We start from the raw sequence: 23,959 nt of genomic DNA, 5'->3' as shown, positions 1-23,959 counted from the left end.
TGTTTGGGTTTGAAGTTGTAGTTTTCTGGCAGTGCGGATGCGTTTGAAACCTTTAGCATACTGAATAATGGTAACATGTTTACTTGCGGTGTGCAGGTCATGTATGAATATGTTAAATAGATAGGGACTAAGGATAGATCATTGCAGAGAGAGAGCTGGAGCTATGCCACTTTCCTGTTTTACACCTTGGAGTCTGTCTGAGGTAGCTGTTAAATCAGGTGAGAGATAAATGTTAAATGTTGTAGACCTAGGGATGAGAGTTTGTACAGTAGTTTTTGGTGCAACCTTGTCTTAAAAGCTTTTGACAAGTCAAGGAAAAGGGCTGTTACTAAGTTACTTGCATGCCTGTTACTGTTGATAGTGGTAGTAAGGCTGAGCAGAGCTGTTGTAGTGCTGTGGTATGGCCAGAGTCATATTGTGTTAGGCTTAGTAAATTGTTTGTGGTAACAAATTTAAGTAGCTTGGATTGGACACATTTTTCTAAGATTTTATATGGCTGGATAGCTGTTGGCTTGTCATTGAAGATTATCGTTAGACGTGTCACCTTCATGTAGTGATAAGATAAAAGATTTTTTACTAAGTTCTCAAATCTTAGATTTTTGTGATGGCGCAGTTTATTAGGCTGGAGATTAGGTAAGCCATGGTGTCTGCAGAAAGACTGTCAGGGAGAAGTGTAGCTGGTCTCAATTTGAGAAGTCATTATTTGGCAGTGGGGGGGGGTTCAAAATCCAAATTATGGATTATTTGACTTTGGAGCGAGTGGGTGTTGCAGGTGATAGAACTGTTAAGAGAGAAGTTACTTTGTTAATAAAATGTCCATTACATTGACTGCTAGTGCTGTCATTAGTGTAGTTAGTAGAAAGAGTTTCAAAGTGGGTAATGTGGCCATGATGTACAAGTTTGTTATGGAGGTCCAAAAATGTCTGAGGTTGTTTTGCTTAGTTTGTATATTTATTTATTTGTCATGTTTGGTCATATTTTTTGAGTCAGCTGTTGGGATCCCAAAGAGTTTGGAATCTAGTTCTGTTTGTAGTATTGTCTATTGAATTTTAGTCATTTTACTTGCCTTGTACACAAATTCCTGTGCATTTTTGGTTTGAGTTACCACATTTTGTTTAAGGATCAGTGAATACAGCATGTGTATGTAAGGTGTTTTTTGGATATTTGCTGATAACTACACTGTGTTACACTGCAAGTAGATATTGCTGTTTACACATTGAACCACCAGCTGAACTGTTTATTCAGGAACTGCGCAGATTTATTTGCATTTGTATTTTTAGTCTTTGCTACAATATACGCTCTTACTTCTTATCAGGGATAGGTGTCAAAAAATAGGCAAAATGAGTATGCCTGTTTGGGTAAGGCTAATTGGGATAATAGGATTAATTGTCCAAAATACGAAAAATAGTTAACACTGCCCAGAAATAGCAAAATGTGATGCTTTCATTCTAGTGGCGTATGTAGTAGCTACAGGTTAACTTTCCAGATATCTACCTTTGTCACAGGAACAATGAACATTTAGAGTTTCATTACAGAATTGTAATTGCTGAATTATTTTGTGTTTTACAGATGCAGTTACTGATGCAGACAAAGCACTGGAATTGAATGCGAACTGTGCCACAGCATTCCTTAGGAAAGGGTATGTTTTTATTATTGTATGAATGAACATTTTGTTCTGAGTTTCATGTTGGTAAAAATTGTTAATTTAGAGATTGATATTTGTGTTGCACAGATTTGCAACTGAATTTAATTAGCATGTCTCAATTTAACATCCCATGATATAAATTAATTGACCAACCCATTCCATTCATGTACAGAGCTGCATTTGTTTTTCCCTAGCATAGTCTTTAAATGTTCTCTTCTTTCTCTGTATCTCTATACAAATGCTCCACATCAGGTTAACTACTTTATAAAATTGGTGCAAGTTAGTCAATCCTCTTTCTTTTCCCTCTTCCATGTTAATTTCTAACTACAGATGCCTAACAAATTAGGTAAATAAAAAAATAACAACCAGTGACTGTGATAAATTTGTCTCGCATCCCGGATCCCTGTGTGTCACAAAAAGTGAGTCACATGACGGTGAAGTGCAAAAACCACAAAAAAGATGCAAGGAGATAGCTGTCCCCAGTGTTAAGATAGATGAATAACTTCACTTCCTTGTTTGTGAAACATGAAAAATAAAATTACTTAAATCTTACAGTATTAAGCAGCAGTAATAAACTATCAAAAACTTCAGATGTTAATTTCTGATATGATGTTGTCCTTCTCATTCTTCCTCACTAATGGGTTACAGATCTGATTCTTGGATCTGACTTGAATGCATTTTCCAGACTTCAGGTCCTAATCTCAAGCTCCTCCCTTTTCCCATAATGCACCATGCTACCTGTACCTCCTCAGATCTCGTTTGCTGCCAGACTGATAGGATGGAAGATTCTGTAGTCTCGAGCTGTAAGGTCTTTATTTTTCTTATATTTTCTTCTTTTTATATAAGTGGTGTTTGGTAGATAGTCCCTTCCTCCCTCTGGGCTTCTCATGTTAGTGCTGGTAAAAAGTTTTCTTTTTTCTTGGTTGCTCCGAGTTGCTTTAGGTTTTTCTGCCTTCCACAACATACATTTGAGTTTTCGGACTTTATTTCCTGAGAAAGTACTTACTATCTTAATTCCGATGATGCTAGCGACTTCCGTGTTATCAGAGCCATTGTTTTTAGATCTCTGGCAACTATACTATGATGTCTTGGCTAGGTAGTTTCAAAGACAGAATTCCGGTTTCGTATGTACATTCCGTTGGGCTGTGTCTCCCGCATGTATGTCTCTGGCAGCTAACAGTCAGGCAAATCTAGCTTATGTTCTCCTCGGCTTTTTATTTCCTCTTCCCCTCCTTGTCTCAGATGTTTATAGAGTGTTGTAGCAATTTTGCCTGTTTCCCCTTTAAGGATCTCCTTTTTTGTTATTGCCGATAGGAGCTCCACCCACCGTGCACACCAGACCATTAAGAGCAACTGTTCCTCTCACTGTACAGATTTCGCAGAATGTCCAGTGTTGGCACATTTTTTGGTCTGTTCTCAGAATTGTGAGTTTCTGACAATTTCTGGTTTATCAAGGAAGGTTAAAGTCATAAAGTTATGACAGACTTTTGAGTTTTCAACTTTCTCAGTTCGTCAGAGATATATTTTAATTAGAGTGTTCGTATATTTGGGCCATTTTTCCTCCATGTCTTATGGCTTTGTCCATATTTATTGCTTTGCGAGGTTGGGGAGGTATGGCGGCTGCTGCTGATCGTTGGAGACTGTAGGAGTTAGTGTTTACCGTATGGTCACAACATACAGATTCTTTCAGTCTTTTGATTTTACTGAATCTCGTCGTCATTAGATGTTAAGTTGTCTATCTCGCCTTCATTCTTGCTGGATGGGTTCGGAGCCGACCTCGGCTCCGACTCGGCCACTCTAAAGCTCGAGAGTTGGTTCCACCGGCTCGAGGCTCCCCTTATATCCCACAATGCTAGGCGAGAGTTACCTCAGATCTCGTTTGCCGCTACAGCTTCGAGGTTGGTTGTTCTACCGGTTCCTGGTGAGTTTAAGCTTTTCTATTAAAAGTTACTCTTTTTACCCCTTTTTTAGTTTAATTATTCTCAAATTAGTGTAGTTCATTGAACTTTATCCCCGACCTAATTTTTTCCCGTTTTTGTTTAAAAGAACTTTAGTTCTTCCCTTGGGCCTTAGGCCTTCCCTTCCCTAGGGAGTGTTTGTGTAGTTTAACTACTGTTTATTGTACTTTATTTTTTTAGTATTTTTACTAAAGTTGTTATTCTGACAGGGTATAACTGGTGTGTTTGAGTGTGTGTTTGTGTTCACCAGTTAGGCTATGTCAAAAGAAGCAAAGGTCTCCGGATTCAAGAAGTGTGATGCGTGCTGTCAGAAAATGTCTCTGACAGACGCTCACACTTCTTGTGTCTATTGTCTGGGGCCTTTGCACCTGCAGGACTCCTGTGCTGTTTGCCATGGCTTCAGCCCCAGGGTCCTGCAGGAAAGAAAAAACAAGCTTATTCTGAGAGGCTTGTTGAAGCCTGAGGATTCCCTGTCTGTCTCAACAGGGAAGCCCTCCAAGGCATCGAGGTCTTCGGCTCCGGCTTCTGAGCCGAGACCTCAGGTTGTTCAACCTTTGCCTTTATCGGCTCCGGCTGGAGCCGATAAGACTCAGTCCACAGTTTCTGTGGCTTCCTCCGGCCGGAGCCGAGGTTATCGAGGTACCCGTGTCGGCTCCGACAAGATCTTCGGAGCCGACAACCAGAAAGAGGTCTAGGTCACCTTCTCTTGGCTCCGTTCATTCGGCTCCAGGATCTCCCCTGCTGTCTGAACGGAGCCAAAGGTCTCATTCCTCTAGGTCATCGAGGCTGTCCGATCATGACCTTCAGAGGGTGGTGAGTCACCTACTCAAGTCTGAGGCACTAGCCCAGATGCTTCAGAGCCCGACTCATCAGTCGGTGCCTGCCCCGGTCCATCAACTCTTTCCTCCTTCGACTCTCTTGAGTTCGGAGCCGGGTCGTGTCGGAACCGAGACTGTGGTCACCTCGGAGCCGAGACAATTGTCTTCGGCGCCGCCGTCGGCTCCGTTTTCTTCCATGGAGGAATCTCGGCGCCAGACTTCCCTCGTCGGCTCCGAGGGGGTGAGTGGCATCGGACCCTTGTCCGACCCCCCTCTCCCTCTCGGTGCTTCGGCGCTGGTGAGTTCGGCTCCGACATCGGCCTTCGAGCCATCACTGTCGGTGCCGAGGGGTCCTTAGCTCCTCGGAGCGGGGACCTCTGGCTCTGCCTGACAGGGGTGCTTTCGAGGTCATGCGGAGTGCGTTAGAGCCTGGCTCTACTCCACAGTCGGCTCCGTCAGCCCCTCCCTCTATGCTGCCTCAGGGTAAATCGACTCACTCCCTCATCCCGGACCGCAGAGAGCCAACTCCTCAGGAGCCCCCTTTGGGATTTCATCCTCTTCCGAGGCCTCTCCTAATTTGGCAGAAGAGCCCCTCGGAAGAGGAAGTGCAAGAGGAAGCACATTGACTCACCTGAGTCTATCACGCCGGACACAGATCTGGATGATTCTGAGGGTTCCCCGTTCCCCTTCTGAAGATGTCTCATTTGCAGACATTCTGGAGATCCTTAAACAGAGGGGAAATTGGCCAGCCCTCAACCCTTCGGAGGACGAATCTGTGTATCTTGAGGCGTTTGGCTCTCGTCCTTCCACCTCCTGGGTGTCCCCCTTCGACCCCTCATGCAGGTGGTTGCTAAAAGGCATGGACGGCTCCTGATTCAGTGGACCCCACTCCCAGGAGACCCTCCAAATTCATCACAGCTCCATCAGACAAGGAATTTTTATCGAAAGGAGTCTCTGTGGATGCTATGGTGGTAGCTGCCGCCACAAAGAAGGAACTGGCTGATCCTTCAGTGCCTGTCCATCCACCTAACAAGGAATCTAGGTCCATGGATAGGTACGGGAAGCGGATGTTCTCCTCAGCGACTTTTACTATGCGTTCGCTGAATTACCTGTGCCATTTCACTGCCTTCAAAGGGACTTGATCAAAGAAGCGAGTGAAATGCTGAAGGACCCTACAGCTGCGGGTTTCCAAGAGAAAATGAACACGCAGCTGGCTATCCTTAATTCTATTTCCAACTCCTCCATGCGCCTCCTCTCTTATGCGGCTGATGGAGCGAGCAGAGCCGCAGGAACAGGGGTAGCCTTACGTAGGCACGCCTGGATGCGGCTATGCAATTTTGCGGAACCTTTCAAGACGTCTTTCACGAACTCCCCTTTTGATGGAACATCTCTTTTTGGTCCACAAGTGAAAGAAACCCTGACTAGGTGCAAGACTGATGGCAAGACCCTTTCTGCCGTCGGAGTCCGTTTTTCTACTCCTTCTAGGCCTTACCCCAAAGGCCAGAAGGGGAAAGATGTGGTTCCGTAAACAATCCCAAGGGACTTCGCCTGACGACAGAGTCGGTTCCTCGCCAGAGGCAGAGGGGAACAACAATGGTAGACGTCGCTCTAGAGGCAGAGGGGGTCCGCAGAACCAGGGCAATCGAGAAACGTTCTCCGATAAGCCCTTTCAGCATCCCTGAGGTGTTGCCCGACTGCCCATCTTCGGAGGCAGCCGGGGGAAGATTGTCACTGTACCCAGAAGCCTGGCTATCCTTGACACAAGACAAATGGGTACAGTCCATCATTTCGAAGGTTATTCTATTCCCTTTCTTCGCTTTTCCAAATCAGTCAAAAAATCCCTTCCAGATGTCCCACCGCTCAAAGGGATATAGCAGCTTTGGAAATTTCAAAACTGCTTGCAAAAGAGCTATTCAACCAGTGCCAGCAGACCAACTAGGATCCGGAATCTACTCAAGGTTCTTTTTAGTTCCAAAGAAAACAGGGACTGGAGACCAATTTTGGATCTCAGTATCTTGAACAGATCGGTCAAGAAAACAAGATTTCGGATGGTCACGCTGCAATCCATTCTTCCCTATTGGGAAAAGGAAACTGGATGTGCTCTATAGACCTTCAGGACGCGTACTATCACATAAAATGAACAGACGCTCCAGAAGATTCCTCCGCTTCAGGCTGGGAACCAGTCATTTTCAATTCAGGGCCCTGCCCTTTGGTCTCACCACTGCCCCGGTGTTTACCAAATGCATGGCAGTGGTAGCTTCTCACCTGAGACGACAAGGATTCCAGGTGTTTCCATATTTGGACGACTGGCTCCTCACAGCTCCCACCAAGCATCTCCTTCTGATGGCCAGAGATTACACTTTTCGCCTGTCAAAAACTGGGTATCTCAATAAATTGCGAAAAGTCTGTTTTGTCGCCTTGTCGTACTATTACCTACATAGGCAAATTTAGATACTGTAAACATGTCTGCAACACTAACGAACCAAAGGATATCAGACATTCAAAAATTGGTATCACTACTTCTCAACAACAACAGAGTTAAAGCCAGGTTAGTTCTAAAGGTGTTGGGAATCATGGCAGCGGCCATACCCCTCCTTCCATTGGCCAGATACCACATGCGGATCCTTCAGTGGATGCTCTTTTCTCAATGGTCATACCAGGAACTTCCAATGTCTCACACCATTATGATCATGCAAGCGTGCAAAAAGCATCTCATGTGGTGGATGTCTTCCCCCCAGCTCCTGTTGGGGAGACCATTTGTTCCACCTCCTCCGGTTGCTACTCTGACAACGGATGCCTCCCTGATCGGGTGGGGGGGGGCATTATCAGGGCAGGACAGTCCAGGGCACTTGGCAACCAAACGAATGCCACTTGCACATAAATGTTCTGGAGATGAGAGCAGTGCTTTTAGCGTTGCAAGCCCTTCAACACTCTCTTCCCTTGGGAACGATTGCAATCCAGACAGACAATATGTCTGTAGTGTGGTACATCAACAAACAAGGCGGAACCAGATCATACCCCTGTGTCGAGAAGCACTCAGACTGTGGCAATGGGCGATTTCTTCTCAGCGTTTTCTGATAGCAACGCACATCCCGGGAAGTCCAATCACATTGCGGACAAGTTGAGCAGAGCTATTCTCATGCCTCACGAGTGGTCTCTGAAAGACTCTGTAGTGAGAGAGATTTTTCTCAAGTGGGGTCAGCCTTGCTGCGATCTTTTGCTACTCCCCAAAACAGCAAGTGCAGAGAATACTTCACTCTATTCCCTTTACCAGGCCAACCCAGCAGGGACGCTAGTCCAAGTTTGGCCCCGGGACTTCTGTATGCATTTCCTCCTTTCCCACTGATCTCTCAAGTAATACAGAAAGCTATCGCTCAGAAGGCCTCATTGATCCTCATTGCTCCTTACTGGCCTCGACAAGTGTGGTTCCCCTTTCTGCATCGATTTCTTTTGAGCGACCGTGGAATCTGGACCTAGTTCCAGATCTTTTGATCCATCAGTCGGGTCAGTTTCATCGCTCCCTCCCTCTCTGAACCTCACTGCTTGGTTCCTCCACTTCCAACCGTAGCCAGGCTTCCTCAATTATCTCACTCTGTTAGAGATATTTTGATAGCTTCCCATAAATCTTCCACTCGAAAGATTTATTTGAGTAAGTGGAAACGCTTTTCATATTGGGCACAAGGAAAGGACATAGATCCTTTCACCGCTTCCATCCAACTAGTCCTTGATTTTCTTGCTGAACTCTTCCATGCAGGTTCATCTCCATCTACTCTTAAGGTTCAATTGGCAGCTATTTCTAATTTCCATGTGGGTATTTCTGAATCCGCCCTAATGTCCCACAAACTCTGCAAAGCCTTTTTGAAAGGAGTTTTTCTTCTCAGACCTCCTGTAAGAAATCCTCCTTCTCCTTGGGACCTAAATTTAGTTCTTGCTTCTTTGATTCTTTCCCCTTTCGAACCTGCAGCTTCATGTTCCTTAAAGTTATTATCATGGAAAACTCTCTTTCTGGTGGCTATCACATCAGCTAGAAGAATTTCAGAACTTCAAGCACTCAGTTGTCGTTCTCCTTACCTTGTGTTCCATAAGGACAGAGTTTCCTTACGAACTAACCCGTCCTTTTGCCTAAGGTGGTTTCAACATCAAATCTAAACCAATGCATTGACCTCCCTGTCTTTTTCCCGGAGTATTCAAATAGGTCTGAACAAAAATTACACTGTCTGGATGTTCATCGTCAATTAAGGTACTACTTGGACAGGACGAAACAATTCAGAAAATCTGATCAGCTGTTTGTCTCCTATGGAAAGCAGAAAGGGACTTCCAGTTTCAAAGGTATCTTTATCCAGATGGCTAACATCTCTGATTACCCTTGTTTATGAGATTAGACACCAAAACTGCCTAATAAGCCTAAAGCCCATTCCACCAGAGCTTTGGCTACTTCTTTAGCCTTCCAAGACAGACTGCCTATTGACACCATTTGTGCAGCGGCTACTTGGGCTACCCCTCACACTTTTATTTCCCATTATAAGTTGGATTTAGCTTCTAGGCATAGAGCTAATTTTGGTTCCACTGTTCTCAGGAGTCTGTTCCGTTAGGCCACCCGGGACAAGGTGCTAGGGACGCGGTCCCATCCAGCAAGAATGAAGGCGAGATAGACAACTTAACATATAGAAGTTATGTTCTTACCATAACGTTCCATGTTAGTTGTCTTCTTCTCGCCTTCTTCTTGCGTCCCACCCTCCTTCCCCCTGGCCTGGACAGACCTAGAGGAGTTGTGATCGTGACCTCTCTTTCTACCACCTCTTTCTTAGCTATATGCTATTAGGCATATTTCTTGTTTCAGGATGTAGGTCTCCCTTCTTCTTCCTGTTGTTAGAGGTGGATTCTGTTTTTTACAGCTATACTGTTTCTGTTATAAGCTGGGGTTAGCTTACAAACGAGATCTGAGGTAACTCTCGCCTAGCATTGTGGGATATAAGGGGAGCCTCGAGCCGGTGGAACCAACTCTCGAGCTTTAGAGTGGCCGAGTCGGAGCCGAGGTCGGCTCCGAACCCATCCAGCAAGAAGAAGGCGAGAAGAAGACAACTAACATGGAACGTTATGGTAAGAACATAACTTCTATTTTCCTACGGCTCTGGCTGCCTTCTTGGGTGTGTTTATGTACAGGTTTTGCTTTCTTGTTTAGGCTTCTGTACAGTATTGAAGTTACAGGATGACTGCAGATGTTCTTCATTCCACATTGCTGCAGTCCTAACCATTGGGTAGTCCGCTGTCCCAGTCGGCCCGAATACCAAAGTATATGGCTGACGTCGGTCAAGGCGCATTAGTCTGACGTCAGGACGTCAGGGTACTAATGCGCATGACCGACGTCATATCCTCAGTCTTTTTTTGCCGCATGGTCCGATGCAGAAGCAGTTTTGCGAGTGCAGGTTGGCGTTATGAAATTTTCTGAAGTCGGAGTTTCAGACCGAATCAAAGTTGGCTAAGTACCCGTTGGGAATATTTTGGTTTTTCTTGCCTCAGTATTTAACCGGATGTCAGAAAAAGTGAATAACTGTATTTCTTGTGGGAAACAGATACCTCATAGAGATTACCATACTTTGTGTATACCTTGTTTAGGGCCTGAGCACGACGTTATTGGATGCCGCTCTTGTGCTAGATTTAACAAACGCACTATTAAGAGAAGGTTAGACTGTGCCAGGTTAGTTTTTGGGAAGCGTTGTAACTATAAAATGCCGTCGGATGCTCCGCCCGCTCGTCAAAAAGCGCAAGGACAAAGCAGCAAAGCCTAGAGGGGAAGAACCGACAGTCCTGGACGTCGGTTCTTTAGAAGGCTCAGTGGAGCCGGAGATTCTGCCAGGAGTTTCTTTGGAGTCTCAGGGAGAGACTTTACTGTTACAGGATGTGTCCTCTCAGGAGGTAGGCCAGGCTGAAGGGGCTTCTCAGGTGGCTGTTCTTCCCTCTCTTCCTAAGGTGGTTAGAGCCTCCCCTTCTGTTTCCAAGGCTTCTTTGAGAGGCAGGCCAGGTTTAACTTCAGTGGGGGTTTCTCCTAGCTCTTCAGGATCTTTGCCTAAGAAACATATGCTTAAAATGGCAGAGGATTTGATTACTATGATTAGAGGTTCTATGCCCCCTCCTGATAAGAGGCCTAGGGTGGAACCTGAGTTTGAGAGTTTTGAGCAGTGTTCGGAGGCTTCTGAGTCTTCGGCTGAAGACTTGCAGGAATATCCTCCTTATTCTGATTCTGATGTGGATGATTCTACTCCTTCAGCTTCTCCTCCTGAGGATTTTTCATTTTCAGAGACTCTTCATTCCATGAGGGAGCATTTTAAATGGGAAGGTCAAGATTTCTCTGATTCCAGGAAGAGGCTTAGGGAATTCTTGTTTTTACCCCAGCATAGGCCTTTAGCTATACCTCCTGTTCTGAATGTGGTGGAAGATGTTTTTGCAGAGGCTTCCCTGAACCCTGATTCTTTGCCTCCTGCCCCAGTTAAACCGGATAGGTACTATAGGGTGCCTGAAGCTCATAAGTATCTTTTTAGAGTCCTAGGGCAGACCCGGAAACTGTCTCTCAGGGGCCTAAAGGTGTTAAGGCTTCTGTTGTTAAAAATCCTGTTCCTCCTGATAAAGAGGCAAGGGCTTTGGATAGATGGGGAAAGAAAGTGTATACTTCTTCCACTTTAGCTATGACGGCGTTGAATTGCCAGTTTCACATGTTAAAATATCAAAATTATCTCCTTTCACAATTGAAGTCTAAGGTGGATGCTCTGGCGGAAGGTATTGAGTGTAAAGAGTTGCAGGATTTAGTTCATGTGTCTGAACAGGTGGGTAAGCATTCCTTGCAATGTGGTTTTGATGCTGTGCAGGCCTCCTCGAGGGTGGCTGCCACTGGTTCTGTTCTTCGTAGGCACGCCTGGTTGAGGGATCAGAATTTAGCTGAGCATGTTAAGACAAGGATTTTGGATGCTCCTTTACAGTCTGACGTGTTGTTTGGTTCGCCTGTGGAAGCAGTTTTAAAGAAAATGGAGGACAAGGCTAAGTCTATGCAAACTGTTAAAGATTTTTTGCAGGTGCAGCCTCCGAAGTTTAGTAGAAATTGGCCTACTAAGGGATGGACGTATCCTGCTTATGATTCCCAGTCTAGGGGTAGGTCTAGGCGTGGTAGGGGCAGAGCTCAAGGTTCCTTTAGGCCTAGAACAGGGAGTTCACCTGCTCAGACTTCTGGTGAGGGCAGGGGTCAGTCCTTTCGTAAACAGACCCAATGACCTGCCTTTTCAGCTGCCAGTACGTTCTCGTCTGGCAGCACCTTTGGGAGGAAGGTTGGCTCTTTTCAAAGAAAATTGGGATTTAATTACCCAAGACAGATGGGTTTTGGATATCATTCACCACGGTTACAGGTTTTATTTCCATACCTTGCCTCCTTTCAAAGGCATGCCAGACATTCCTCCTCTACAAAGAAAAGAGGCTCACAAGCAAATTTCTCAGTTACTCCAAATAGGGGCCATTCAGCCAGTTCCTGTGCCAGAAAGGGGCCTAGGATTTTATTCTCGCCTGTTCCTAGTACCAAAGAAGGGGAACACATGGAGACCAATTTTGGATTTATCTATCCTCAACACTTATCTGGACATTCCCAAGTTCAAAATGTTGACGTTACAACAGCTTTTACCTCTGCTGGGCAAAGATCACTGGATGGTAACTTTAGATCTCAAGGAGGCTTACCTTCATGTGCCTATCAGACTAAGTTGCAGGAAGTATCTGCTTCGAGCTGGAAATTCCCATTATCAGTTCTCTGCATTGCCCTTTGGCTTATCTACTGCCCAGAGTATTCACAAAGGTTCTGGCTCCAGTGATAGCTTACTTCAGGCTAAAAGGAATTCAAATCTATCCTTACTTGGACGACTGCCTGATTCTGGCTCAAGAAAAGGAAGACCTTTACAGCATTTGGAATATGTGATAGCAGTGCTAAGATGCCTAGGGTATTCTGTGAACGAAATAAAGTCCAGTCTAGTACCCTCTCAAGACATGTGCTTTCTGGGTGTGAGACTGAATACAGCAGCCCAGATGGCCTTTCTAACCCCGGACAAACAAAAGAATCTTTCCATTTACTTCCATCAACTATCTCTTCAGTCCGGGCTGACTGCAAGGACAGTCCTTCAAGCCTTAGGGTTCATGGCATCTTGTATTCTGGTGCTTCCCAATGCCAAACTGCATATGAGGAAGCTGCAATGGTATCTCAAAATGTATGGACACAGCACTGCCAGGATTTGGACACTGTCATTCAAATAATACCTTGCATTCAACAGGAATTTTGTGGTGGGCTCAGGAATGTCACCTAAACAAGGGACTCTCTGTGACCCGGCCAGAGGCGAGTCAGATTCTAACGACAGATGCCTCAGACATTGCTTGGGAGCTCATCTAAATGGAAAGTGGATACAAGACAAGTGGCCTGCCAGACTACAGCATCTACATATCAACATGAAGGAGATGTTAGCAGTCCAGTTTGCATTAATGGCTTTCAAGGAGTTGCTTCTTCCAGGGCAGGTGTTGATTCTAACAGACAACACAACTGTCATGTGGTACATCAACAAACAAGGGGAACACATTCTTACCCGTTGTGCAGGCAAGCAATGATTTTATGGGAGACTGCGCTCAGCTTGCAACTAACTCTTCAGGCAAGGTTTCTGCCGAGCACAGAACTCCTTAGCAGATGTGTTAAGCAGACAAATCATGGATCCCCACAGTGGAAACTGGATCTTCATGTATTTGAAATTGACAGTGTCATGGGGAACTCCAGACATAGATCTGTTCGCTTCTCCACTAAACCACCAGCTGCCAAAGTTTTGCACAAAGAGGTTTCATCACACAGCTTGGAAAGTGGATGCTCTTTCTTTCAGTTGGAAAAATCTTCATGTGTATGCCTTTCCACCTCTGCCTCTTCTTCCAAAGGTGCTCCTAAAGGTCAGACAAGACAAGCCAAGGATGATTTTAATAGCTCCAGATTGGCCTCGGCAACACTGGTACCCATTACTGAGGAGTCTGGTAAGGAAGCCTCCATGGCCTTTACCTTTGATTCCACACCTGTTGTCTCAGAGGGACGGTCACCTGCTCAATGTCAAGCTTCACTCTCTTCATCTAACAGCCTGGCATATTCTGTTTTGAAACACAGCAGGTCTCAACTTCCTCAACAAGTTTTAAATGTGATTATGGAAGCCAGAAGACCTAGTACAAGGAAAGTATACGAGAAAATGGAAGAGATTTTTATTTTGGAGTGCAGCAAAGAATTTGGAGATTTCTGAGCCTAATTTGAGTGTGGCTCTTCAATATCTTACTGAGTTATTGGGCAAAGGTTTGTCTTTCTCTTCCATTAAGATTCATGCTGCAGCAATTTCAGCTCACTATGATTGTGACCCACCATTGTTTTCGCATCCTTTGTTCAAGCAATTTCTTAGAGGGGCAAAGAATATAAGACCCCCGTAGAGCTCCTACTCCTGCTTGGGATCTCAATTTTGTGTTGGAGAAACTTACTCTACAACCTTTTGAGCCTGCGGCTACTGCTGAATTGAAATACTTGTCATGGAAGACTGCTTTTTGTTGGCCATTACTTCTGCAAGAAGGGTTTCTGAATTGCAGGCCCTTATGGCGGTAGAGCCTTTTTGATTTTCCATAAGGATAGGGTATCATTACGTACTAATCCTTCTTTTATGCCTAAGGTGGTTTCTAGTGTGGCTTTAAACCAAACTATTCATTTGCCTACTTTCTATGCAGATCCCCAAAATAAGGGGAAAAGATTTTGCACACTTTAGATGTACACAGGCAGTTGCGTTATTATTTAAGCAGGACCAAGGATTTTAGGCAGTCTCAGCAGTTGTTTGTTTCTTTTGCTTTGAGTTCTCAGGGCAAGCCTGTGTCAAAACAAACTATTTCTAAGTGGATTGGGTTTTGCATTGCATTTTGTTATTCCCATCATGGCAAGGAGATTCCAGCTGGGATTAGGCCTCATTCCACTAGGGCTACTGCCACTTCAACAGCATTTCTAAGGGGGGTGGCAACTAAGGATATTTTGGAGGCAGCTACTTGGAGTTCAGTGCATACTTTCTCTAAGCATTACCACCTTCCTCTCTACTCTAAATCTAGGGCTGGTTTTGCCACAGCTATTTTGCAAGGCATGTTGACAGCTTCTGCTTCTTTATGATTTGCCAGCCTCCCTTACCTCTGCTTTGGGATTCTACCCAATGGTTAGGACTGCAGCAATGTGGAATGAAGAACATAGTACAGTTTTGTACCTACCATAAATGTAGATGTTCGAGGATCCACATTGCTGCAGTCCAATTTACCCTCCCTCCTTCCCCTCTGTGTTTAGGGGGGTTGTGTGGGTGAGGTTATACTCTTGTAAATTTGTATATATTGTACATATTTTTGGTGCAGGAGTGTTTGGTGTTTTTGGTTTTGGCCTTGTCTTTTTAGGGTCTTCTGACATCTGGGGCAAGAAAAGACTGAGGGTATGACGTCGGTCATGCGCATTAGTACCCTGACGTCAGACTAATGCGCCTTGACCGACGTCAGCCATATACTTTGGTATTCGGGCCGACTGGGACAGCGGACTACCCAATGGTTAGGACTGCAGCAATGTGGTTCCTCGAACATCTACATTTATGGTAGGTACAAAACTGTACTTTTTCATATTTAAGAAATGTTTGGTTTGTTGTAAGCCTGCCGTTTTCGACAAATTTCTTCTTGATTACAGTGGTTCCTTTAGGGGCTCACACCCTCTTCGAAAAGCAGTGGTTTAAAAAAAAAAAAAAAAAAAAAAGATACTAAATAATGGAACCAACATACAGGATTTTGGCTCCTACCCTCAGACCCAAAGATCCTTGGTCCTCCTCTGGATCTAAAGCTCTCCTCGGATCTGGCAGGTTTGGTCTGTTCAAACACTAAAGATCATTTGAAACTTCTTCGGATCCAGGGTTCTTTGGGTCTGATTGGTTGCAGATCTGAAGTAGTTTACTTCATTTGATCTTCAACCTGTGGAATACCGGATCCTTATCGGATCCAAGCCGGCAATCTTACTAGCATCTGCTCTGAGCTCCAAGCTCCTCCCCTTACCCAAAATACACCTCCACTACCTTCCAGCCTCCAGATCTCATTTGCCACGGCTAGCTGAAGCATTGTGATCTCCAGAGCTCCGAGTAGTAAGTGGGTCTTAAAGCTTTTTGAAAGCCTTTTTTCTCTACTAACTTCAGGATAGTGATTAGTGTAGGTTCCCCTTCTCTTCTCTTCTCGCTTTGTGCATTGTGTGTTTAAACTTTGGTGCTGTTTAACTTAGTTTAGCATAGTTAGTGGGTGTACTTGCTTTCCCTCCTCCCTCAGTGTGTTCTTTTTGTGAATGTGGTGAGTGTTTTTTCAGTGGGAAAATATTTTTTTCTACCTACTTGTTTTCCCTCTTGCATAAATGGCTAAGCCGGTGTTTAAAAGGTGCACTGAGTGTGGCCTTAAGCTGTCCCCAGCAGATGGCCACACTATTTGTTTAATGTACTTGGGCGTGGCCCATCTCAGTGTAGACTGCTCTATATGCGCGGGTTTTAACCCACGTGCAGTCAAGGACAGGAAGGCTAAGTTGGCCCTGAAAGGCCTTCTTCCCACTTCTGAGGATGTTGCCTTGTCCTCAGCTTCGGTCACAGCGGCTGCTATGGCCACCTCTCCTTCTTCTCTTGCCCTTGCTTCTCCTCTCTTCCAGGCTGGGACTCAACCTCCCATTTCAAGCCTGCATAATGGAGAGGAAAAAGGGCAGAGAGAAGGGGTGACAAAGCCAAAATCTAGGACGTAGAAACGTAAGAGGTCCCCGACCTCCCTTCACCTGTTAAGACCCATAGGATCCGAGGTTTTCCCTGGAGCCGGAGGAGACCTGCTCTTACATCTAGGTCCTCGGTGCCCCGACCCGCAAGGTGCTAGTCTGTGGCCTCATTGAGGACCACACAGTCCTTATCAGAAGTCAACATGGATAAAATTATGAGGTTCACTCGTACTCAGATCCAGATGGGGGTCTTGCCAGCCCCCTCTCCCCAAGGAGGAGGGAGCTTGCTTCCTTTTTTTGTACACAGATTTCTCCTTCTCCGATCCATCCACCAGGTTCAGAGTACACTGATACGAGAATGGCTTTAGTTAGGGGGTCGGCGCTGACGGTACCTGCTTCCTCAATGCTGACAATTGCCTGGAGCGTGTTGGATCCGACCAGTTTGGATCTGAGCCTCTATCGGAGCCGGAGCTTGGGTGTCGGATCCGATGGAGTGGAATTTTTTTCATCGGCTCTGCTTTGTCAGGCCAAGTTCCCTGCCTTGGAGCTCCATCCACTTAGGGCCTGGCTCCGATTCTGTCGTCGGACCCGGGGAGACCGGCTTCCTTATTGGTTCCACAGGAGGTTCGTTCTCCCTCCGTGTTTGACGTGGTAAAAAGGGATCTGAAGTGGTTAACCTCATTTGGTCTGCAACCTGTGGGTATCGGATCCGACCCGGCAGCTTTACCTAGCTAAAGATCTGAGCTCCTAGCTCCTCCCCTACCCATAATCCCCTGCAACACATCCCCCATTCCCAGATCTAGTTTGCTGCAGCTTACAGCAGCTTCTAGAGACGAGCTCTTGGCGTGGATAAGAGATTTCAAGTTTATAAAAAACTTTAAAATTGCTTTTTTCTAAGGATTTTCTGTGTTGTGTATGCTTGGTTTAGCCCCCTTTACCGTCTAGTATACTTATTTTAACTTTTTTGTGGTAAATTCTCTTCAAATTTATTTTTCACCCTCCCCCTAGTGTGTGAGTGTGTAGTGTGATGGCTGAAGGGCCTAAAGCCATGTTTTCTAAATGCACTGAGTGTGGTCATAAGCTGTCCCCAGCCGATGGCGTTATTTGTCCGGGGGTGGCCCATTTATCCACCAACTGCCAGGTCTGTGCAGCTTTCAACCCCCGGGCCATCAGGGATAGGAGGAACAAGCTAATCCTGGCGGGATTGTTACCCCCGGGTTCTTCTTCCTCCTCTCTGCGGCTTCCGTGCCTTCCGATCCCCATCCCTTGTTGGGGACTCAAACTCCCTCTGTTTCTCAAGGTGAGGGGAACTCTTCTTCTTCTTCTAAGGAGAAGAGGAGTGACAAGGGAGAGACAAGGGCGGGCATAGGCACAAAAGGCGGGCTGAGTCTCATCCCTCGGCCCCGCCAGCTAAGGTAGCTAGTCCCACTAAGAGGGTCTCTGGTTCTCCTCATTCTCGGCGCCGCTCTCCTTGCTTTTCCCCGGAGCTGGAAGAGGAGTACCGGTCTCCCTCGAGGTCCGCGAGGTGGCCCCTCAGGCCTGCCTCTGCAACCTCCTCTAGATCCACCAGAAGCTTGACTGACGCTGATTTAGACTGAATGATGTGTCGTTTCTTGCAGGCTCAAATGCAGATGGGGGTGTTCCAAGCCCCCCCCCCCTGGGGGAGAGCTCGGACCCTTTCTTTATCCCGATCGCTCCTTCTCCGATCCGGTATCGGGTTTCGGAGTCTTTGGATCCATGCCGTTTCAGACCCGGGGATCCGTCGGCACCGACAGTCTTGGTTACTTCGACGCCGACTATGTCCTCAAGCGTGTTGGTTGCTAGCTCTTGGAGCTGAGCGTTGGATCTGTGGGGGGGAACGGTGTCTTCGGTGCCATTTAGGTCGGACTGCTTCGGCTCTGACGCCGATCCCTGCATCGGCGCCGAGGGGGCTGCTCTCGGAGCCAGGGGAGAGTGGTTCACCCTTGGCGTTTGATGTAGTGGAGAGGGTGCTGTTGAGGACTTCCAGATCCACGGTCCGGGCTACGGATCCATCCGTCACCCCTGCGCATTTGGGCCTGTCCTCCATCATTCGGCCACAGGGACAGCCTGCATCGGCGCTCCAGTTAGTTCCCTTACAGGAACAGGACCCCGTGGGTGAGCCCTCCTCAGATAGCCCCACCGAGGAGGTTCCTCACAAACGGAAGTGCAAAAGGAGGCAACTGGACTCCCCTGAGTCCCCTGACAGAGGACACAGATTTGGAGGAAGGGGAAGGTTCCCCAAGGTCACCCTCTGAGGTTGTCTCCTTTGGAGACATCATAGAAATGATGCGAATCAGAGGAGGGTGGTCTGCCCAAAAACCTTCCGCGGATGAGTCTGTATTTCTGGATGCGTTCAATGCAGGCCCATCTACTTCTTGGGTGTCCCCCCTGGCTGTCTCCCTGGTGGACTTAATTACCACCAGGGCTTGGAAGGAGCCGGACACCTTGGAGCCGATTCCCAGAAGGCCAGACAAGGTACTTAGTCCCCCTTCTGATAGGATGGCTTGGTCTAAAGGTACTCCAGTGGATGCCATGGTGGTGACGGCTGCCACCAAGAAGGAACTAGCGCAGGAGAGTTCTTGGTCCACCCTCCAGATAAGGAATCTCAGACGTTGGACCGCATTGTAAAGTGGCTGTTTGCTTCAGCTACCTTCTCTGTGAGGGCACTGAACTATATGGCAAATGTTATCAGACTCCACCGAGACTTGATTAAGGAATACGCTGGAGCCCCCCCCGGAGTCCATGGCGGCCGAGGACAAACGCATCATGTGAGAGTGTTCGATCTCACCGTTTGTTCTTACACCTGGGTTCGGAGCCGATCCTCGGCTCCGTGTCGGCCGCTTGCAAGCTCTGCATCGAGAAGAAGCTCGAGACCAACCTAACTCCCACAATCCCCCTCTGCCTTTACCTCAGATCTAGTTTGCCGCTGCAGAGATCGCATCAGTTTGATGAGCTCGAGCAACCTTAAGCTAAGATTTATATTTTTTATTATATTTCTTAAGATATTTTCTTCAATATTATCTAGTGACTGTGTGTGTGTGTATTTATAGTGTTTCGAGAAATCCTCGGTTCCATTTAAAGTTATTTTAACTTTATTAGAGTTTTCCCTCGGGGCCTAACCCCACTAAAGTTACTGGATTGGACATCCCTTTTACTGGATTAACTACTGGATTTACCTTTTTACCGGATTTGACTAAACTTACTGGATTAGACATATTACTGGATTTGACTTTTATTAAATTTAAACCTTGTTACTTTAATAAGATGTCTGAGAAAGCTAAGTCTGGCTTTAAACGTTGCCAATGTGGGCAAAAGATGTCAGTGACTGATAACCATAGTTCCTGCGTCTACTGTCTTGGCCCTCTCCATCTGCAAGAAGACTGTTCAATTTGTCATTCTTTCAGTGGAAGGGTCATGACAGATAGGCGCAGGAAACTTATGGATAGGGGTCTTTTAAAACCTACCTTTCAAGAGGCTCTGGATGCATCAGACCAGGCATCCAAATCCTCGAAGGAATCGAAGACGTCGGAGCCCAGGTCATCGGCTCCGAGCTCTTCAGTTAAAGTTCGATCACCGGTTCCACAGACTTCGGGGCCGAGTGTTGAACTTTTGTCAGTATCCGAGCCTCGAGTCTTGGAACCGGTGACGGAGCTCCCTCCACCGACACTGTTGAGGTCGGCTCGGTCTTCGATTCCTTCGACGCGCTCTTCCAGACCCCTCTCCGACACCGATGTAGACCTCGTGGTGCAGAAACTAATGGAGAATACGGCCTTATCCAAACTCATCTCTGTCTCCTCCCAGTTGGTGTCGAGACTCGAAGGCCTACTCTTATCTCCATCTGTTCCTCCTCCGAAACCTATCCAGTCTTCGGAGCCGGAAGAGGCTGATCTGCTGATTGTAGAGCCCTCAGTGCCAGAACCGTCCTTCTCTCGGTCGGCGCCGTTCACCTCGACTCCGTCGGATCCGGTACCGGAGTCTCGGAGCCGAAGATCCATCCTTGGTTCCGGGACCGAGAGTCGGACCGGTGTTTCGGTTCCGACTCTCCCTCTCGGGGCCTCGGCTCGGATCGACTCTGCTCCGTCCTCGGGGTCGATGCCTTCGGTGCCTGTCTCGGGAATTCTTCCCATTTCCTCGGAACCGGGAGATACCTCGACTCGGGACCCGGGGGCTTTCGACCTCATGAGGAAGGTGTTGTCTACCCAGACAACCACATCAGCAGAAACAGCTTCTCCTCCCCATAAAGGACCGTTATCCTCCTCTGCACCCACGGCTACATCTAAGCGTCGAGCACCTGTGTCTCAGCCACCCCTGGAGGGTGCCCCTTCTTCCTCGGAGGCCTCTTCGGATGCTCCCACCGAAGAGGTTCCGAGGAAAAGATTGTGTAAGAGGAGACACTTAGATTCTCCACAAGAATCATTGACATCGGACACTGACTTAGATGAGTCAGAAGGGTCCCCAAAGTCACCCTCAGAGGATGTCTCCTTTTCTGACATCCTGGAGATCCTAAAGCAGAGAGGTGATTGGCAAGCCCTCCCCCCTTCTGAGGATGAGTCAGTTTTGCTGAAGGCATTCGGTGCTCGCCCTTCCTCCTCCTGGGTCACTCCGCCCTTCGATGAGTTGATGGAGCTGATTGCTCGAAGGGTGTGGGAAACGCCTGACACGGTGGAGCCAGTCCCTAGAAAGCCTAACAAATATATTACTGCCCCTCAGGATAAGGCTTATCTGACAAAGGGAGTGCCAGTGGACGCTATGGTGGTGGCAGCGCCCACGAAAAAGGAGATGTCTGAATCTTCCTCATCTGCCCATCCGCCTAACAGAGATTCTAGGACTATGGACAGGTATGGGAAGCGCATTTTTAGTTCAGCGGCTTTTTCTATGCGATCCCTGAACTACTTGACTCACTTCACACGGCTACAGAGGGATCTAATCAAAGAGTTGGGAGATACCCTCCAGGGTACTACAGATGCTGCTATTTCAGAAAAAGTTACGGCACATCTCAATACCCTTACATCCATTGTAAACTCGTCCATGAGGCTGATCTCATACGCAGCCGAAGGATCGAGTAGGGCAGCAGCTTCAGCGATTGCTCTTCGTAGACAATCCTGGATGCACTTATGTTCTTTTGCGGAAGCCTTCAAGTCTTCCTTTACTAACGCCCCATTTGATGGTGCCACTCTCTTTGGCCCTAAAGTAAAGGAGACCCTTACCCGGTGTGAGCAGGAGGGAAAGACTCTGTCTGCTGTCGGAGTCCGTTTTTCCACCCCATCCAGACCGTACCCCAAAGGGCAACGTGGTGGAAAAATGTGGTTTCGAAAACCCCAAGGATCTTTCCCAGGCACACAGGGTGATGCCCCCTCTAGAGGCAGAGAAGGGGGCAGAGGTGGAAGACGCCGCCCTGGCGGTAGAGGGGGTCCGCAAAACCAAGGTGACAGGGATACACCTCCTGGAAAACCTTTCCAGCACTCCTGAGAGGAGGCCCGACTGTCCTGCTCTGGAGGCAGTCGGGGGTCGCTTAGCTTTATACCCTCAGGCCTGGCAAAATCTTACATCAGACAACTGGGTAAAAAGCGTTGTTACCAGAGGCTACAGAATACCCTTCCTATTGCCCCCAATTCCGAAGAGAAGACTCCCAGATGTACCGCCCCATCTGCGAGACCCTGCAGCTATAGAAATTTCAAAGCTGCTAGAAAAAAAGAGTCATCCAACCAGTCCCAGCGGACCAAAGAGGATTCGGAACTTACTCAAGGTTCTTTTTAGTTCCAAAGAAGACAGGGGACTGGAGGCCGATTCTGGACCTAAGCAACCTCAATACCTTAGTCAAGAAAGAAAAGTTCTGAATGGTCACGCTTCAATCGATCCTTCCATTTTTACAGAAGGACGACTGGATGTGCTCAATAGATCTGAAGGATGCATACTACCACATCAAAATGGCCAGGGCGTCCAGGGATCACTTGCGCTTCCGGCTGGGAGCCAGCCACTTTCAGTTTCGAGCCCTGCCCTTTGGTCTGACCTCAGCCCCCAGGGTTTTCACCAAGTGCATGGCAGTGGTGGCGTCTCACCTGAGACGCCTGGGATTCCAGGTGTTTCCGTATCTGGACGACTGGCTCCTTTCTGCCACCACCCAGCGTCAACTAGTTCAGGCCAGGGATTACACACTACAGCTTTGTGTTCATCTCGGAATTTCCGTAAATTTCAAAAAATCTTCACTACAGCCATCACAGCATATCTCATTCATAGGAGCAGAATTGGATACGCATCATTTAATTCTAAGACTTCGTCCAGAAAGGATAGCCTCACTACAAAGCCACATTTCTCTCCTTCTGTCATCCAGAAAGTTCCCAGCAAAACTGGTTCTGAAGGTTTTGGGTCTCATGGCAGCTTCTCTCATTGCGATACCATTGGGAAGACTGCACATGAGAGTTCTACAATGGCTACTGTTTGCACAATGGTCGTTCCAACAGCTACCTCTGACACACGAAATTCTGATCACAAATACATGCAAATCACACCTAGACTGGTGGCTTCAGACTTGCAACCTTTCCGGCGGAAGACCATTTGTGCTACCCACACCGACAGCTACGGTGACCACGGACGCTTCCCTGATAGGGTAGGGGGGCATCTTTCAGGGACAGACAGTCCAAGGCGAATGGACCAATTTAGAGTACAATCTGCACATCAATGTCCTAGAGTTGAGGGCAGTGTTTCTAGCGTTGCAACACTTTGCTCCCCTTCTTCCTCTAGGGACTATTGCAGTTCAGACGGACAACATGTCCGTAGTCTGGTACATAAACAAACAAGGGGGAACCAAATCTTATCAGCTATGCAGAGAGGCCATGAGAATCTGGCAATGGGCGGAGTCCACAGGTCGCTTTCTGATTGCAACGCACATCCCGGGGTCATCCACCGTCATAGCCGACAGGCTGAGCAGAGCAATCCTGTTGCCTCATGAGTGGTCCCTAAAACAGTCAGTTGCGAAGAAGATTTTTCGCAAATGGGGCCAGCCGTCCTGCGATCTTTTTGTGTCTCCAATGAACGCCAAATGCAGGAGCTACTTTGCCCTATTACTCCCTCCAGGGGAAGTCCCCAGGGACGCGCTGGTTCACGATTGGCCCCCGGGTCTCCTGTACGCTTTTCCTCCCTTTCCCCTGATTGCAAAGTTTCTGCAGAAAGCCAACAACCTGCAAAGGACGATTATCCTCATTGCCCCATTCTGGCTTCGTCAAATTTGGTTTCCCTTTCTTCGGGCACACTGCATTCGGGGACCCTGGATCCTGGACCCGGAGCCAGATCTACTGACCCACTCGTCAGGGGCTCCCCACCCCTCGCTCTTCTCGCTCCATCTAGCAGCTTGGCTGCTCCGCTTCCCTACTTAGCCAGGTCTGATCTTCTTACACCTGCAGTTCAGAATATACTAGTGGCTTCTCATAAAGCTTCCACCACAAAGACCTACACTAGTAAATGGAAGCGCTTTGTTTTTTGGGCAAATACACAGCATTTGGATCCTGTTATGGCTCCCTTAAACAAGATCTTGGAGTTTCTAACAGAGTTGTTCCACCAAGGAGCTTCTCCTGCCACTTTAAGAGTGCAATTGGCTGCCATTTCCAACTTCCATGTGGAAGAATGTGGGGCACCTATTATGGCCCACAGACTTTGTAAGGCCTTTTTAAAAGGATCTTTCCATATGAGACCACCAGTTAGAACTCCTACATCTCCTTGGAATCTGAACCTT

The 23,959-nt window shown here is 47.2% G+C and overlaps 1 protein-coding gene across 1 annotated transcript in view; it reads left to right on the top strand.

Annotated features, from left to right (window-relative positions):
• The first annotated feature begins 1,568 nt into the window (after positions 1 to 1,568).
• The window catches only part of SUGT1 (SGT1 homolog, MIS12 kinetochore complex assembly cochaperone), a 1,565,243-nt gene continuing 1,542,852 nt past the window's right edge, over positions 1,569 to 23,959 (top strand). The window contains exon 1 of the mRNA XM_044071688.1: positions 1,569 to 1,639. The gene's annotated coding sequence lies outside the window, so the exon portion shown is untranslated. The remainder of the gene's footprint in view (positions 1,640 to 23,959) is intronic.

This window comes from Protopterus annectens, chromosome 5.part0 (assembly GCF_019279795.1).
Source record: "Protopterus annectens isolate FY-2018-M chromosome 5.part0, PAN1.0, whole genome shotgun sequence".
Classification (NCBI taxonomy): Eukaryota; Metazoa; Chordata; order Ceratodontiformes; family Protopteridae; genus Protopterus; species Protopterus annectens.
This window is presented reverse-complemented; position numbering and strand designations above follow the sequence as displayed.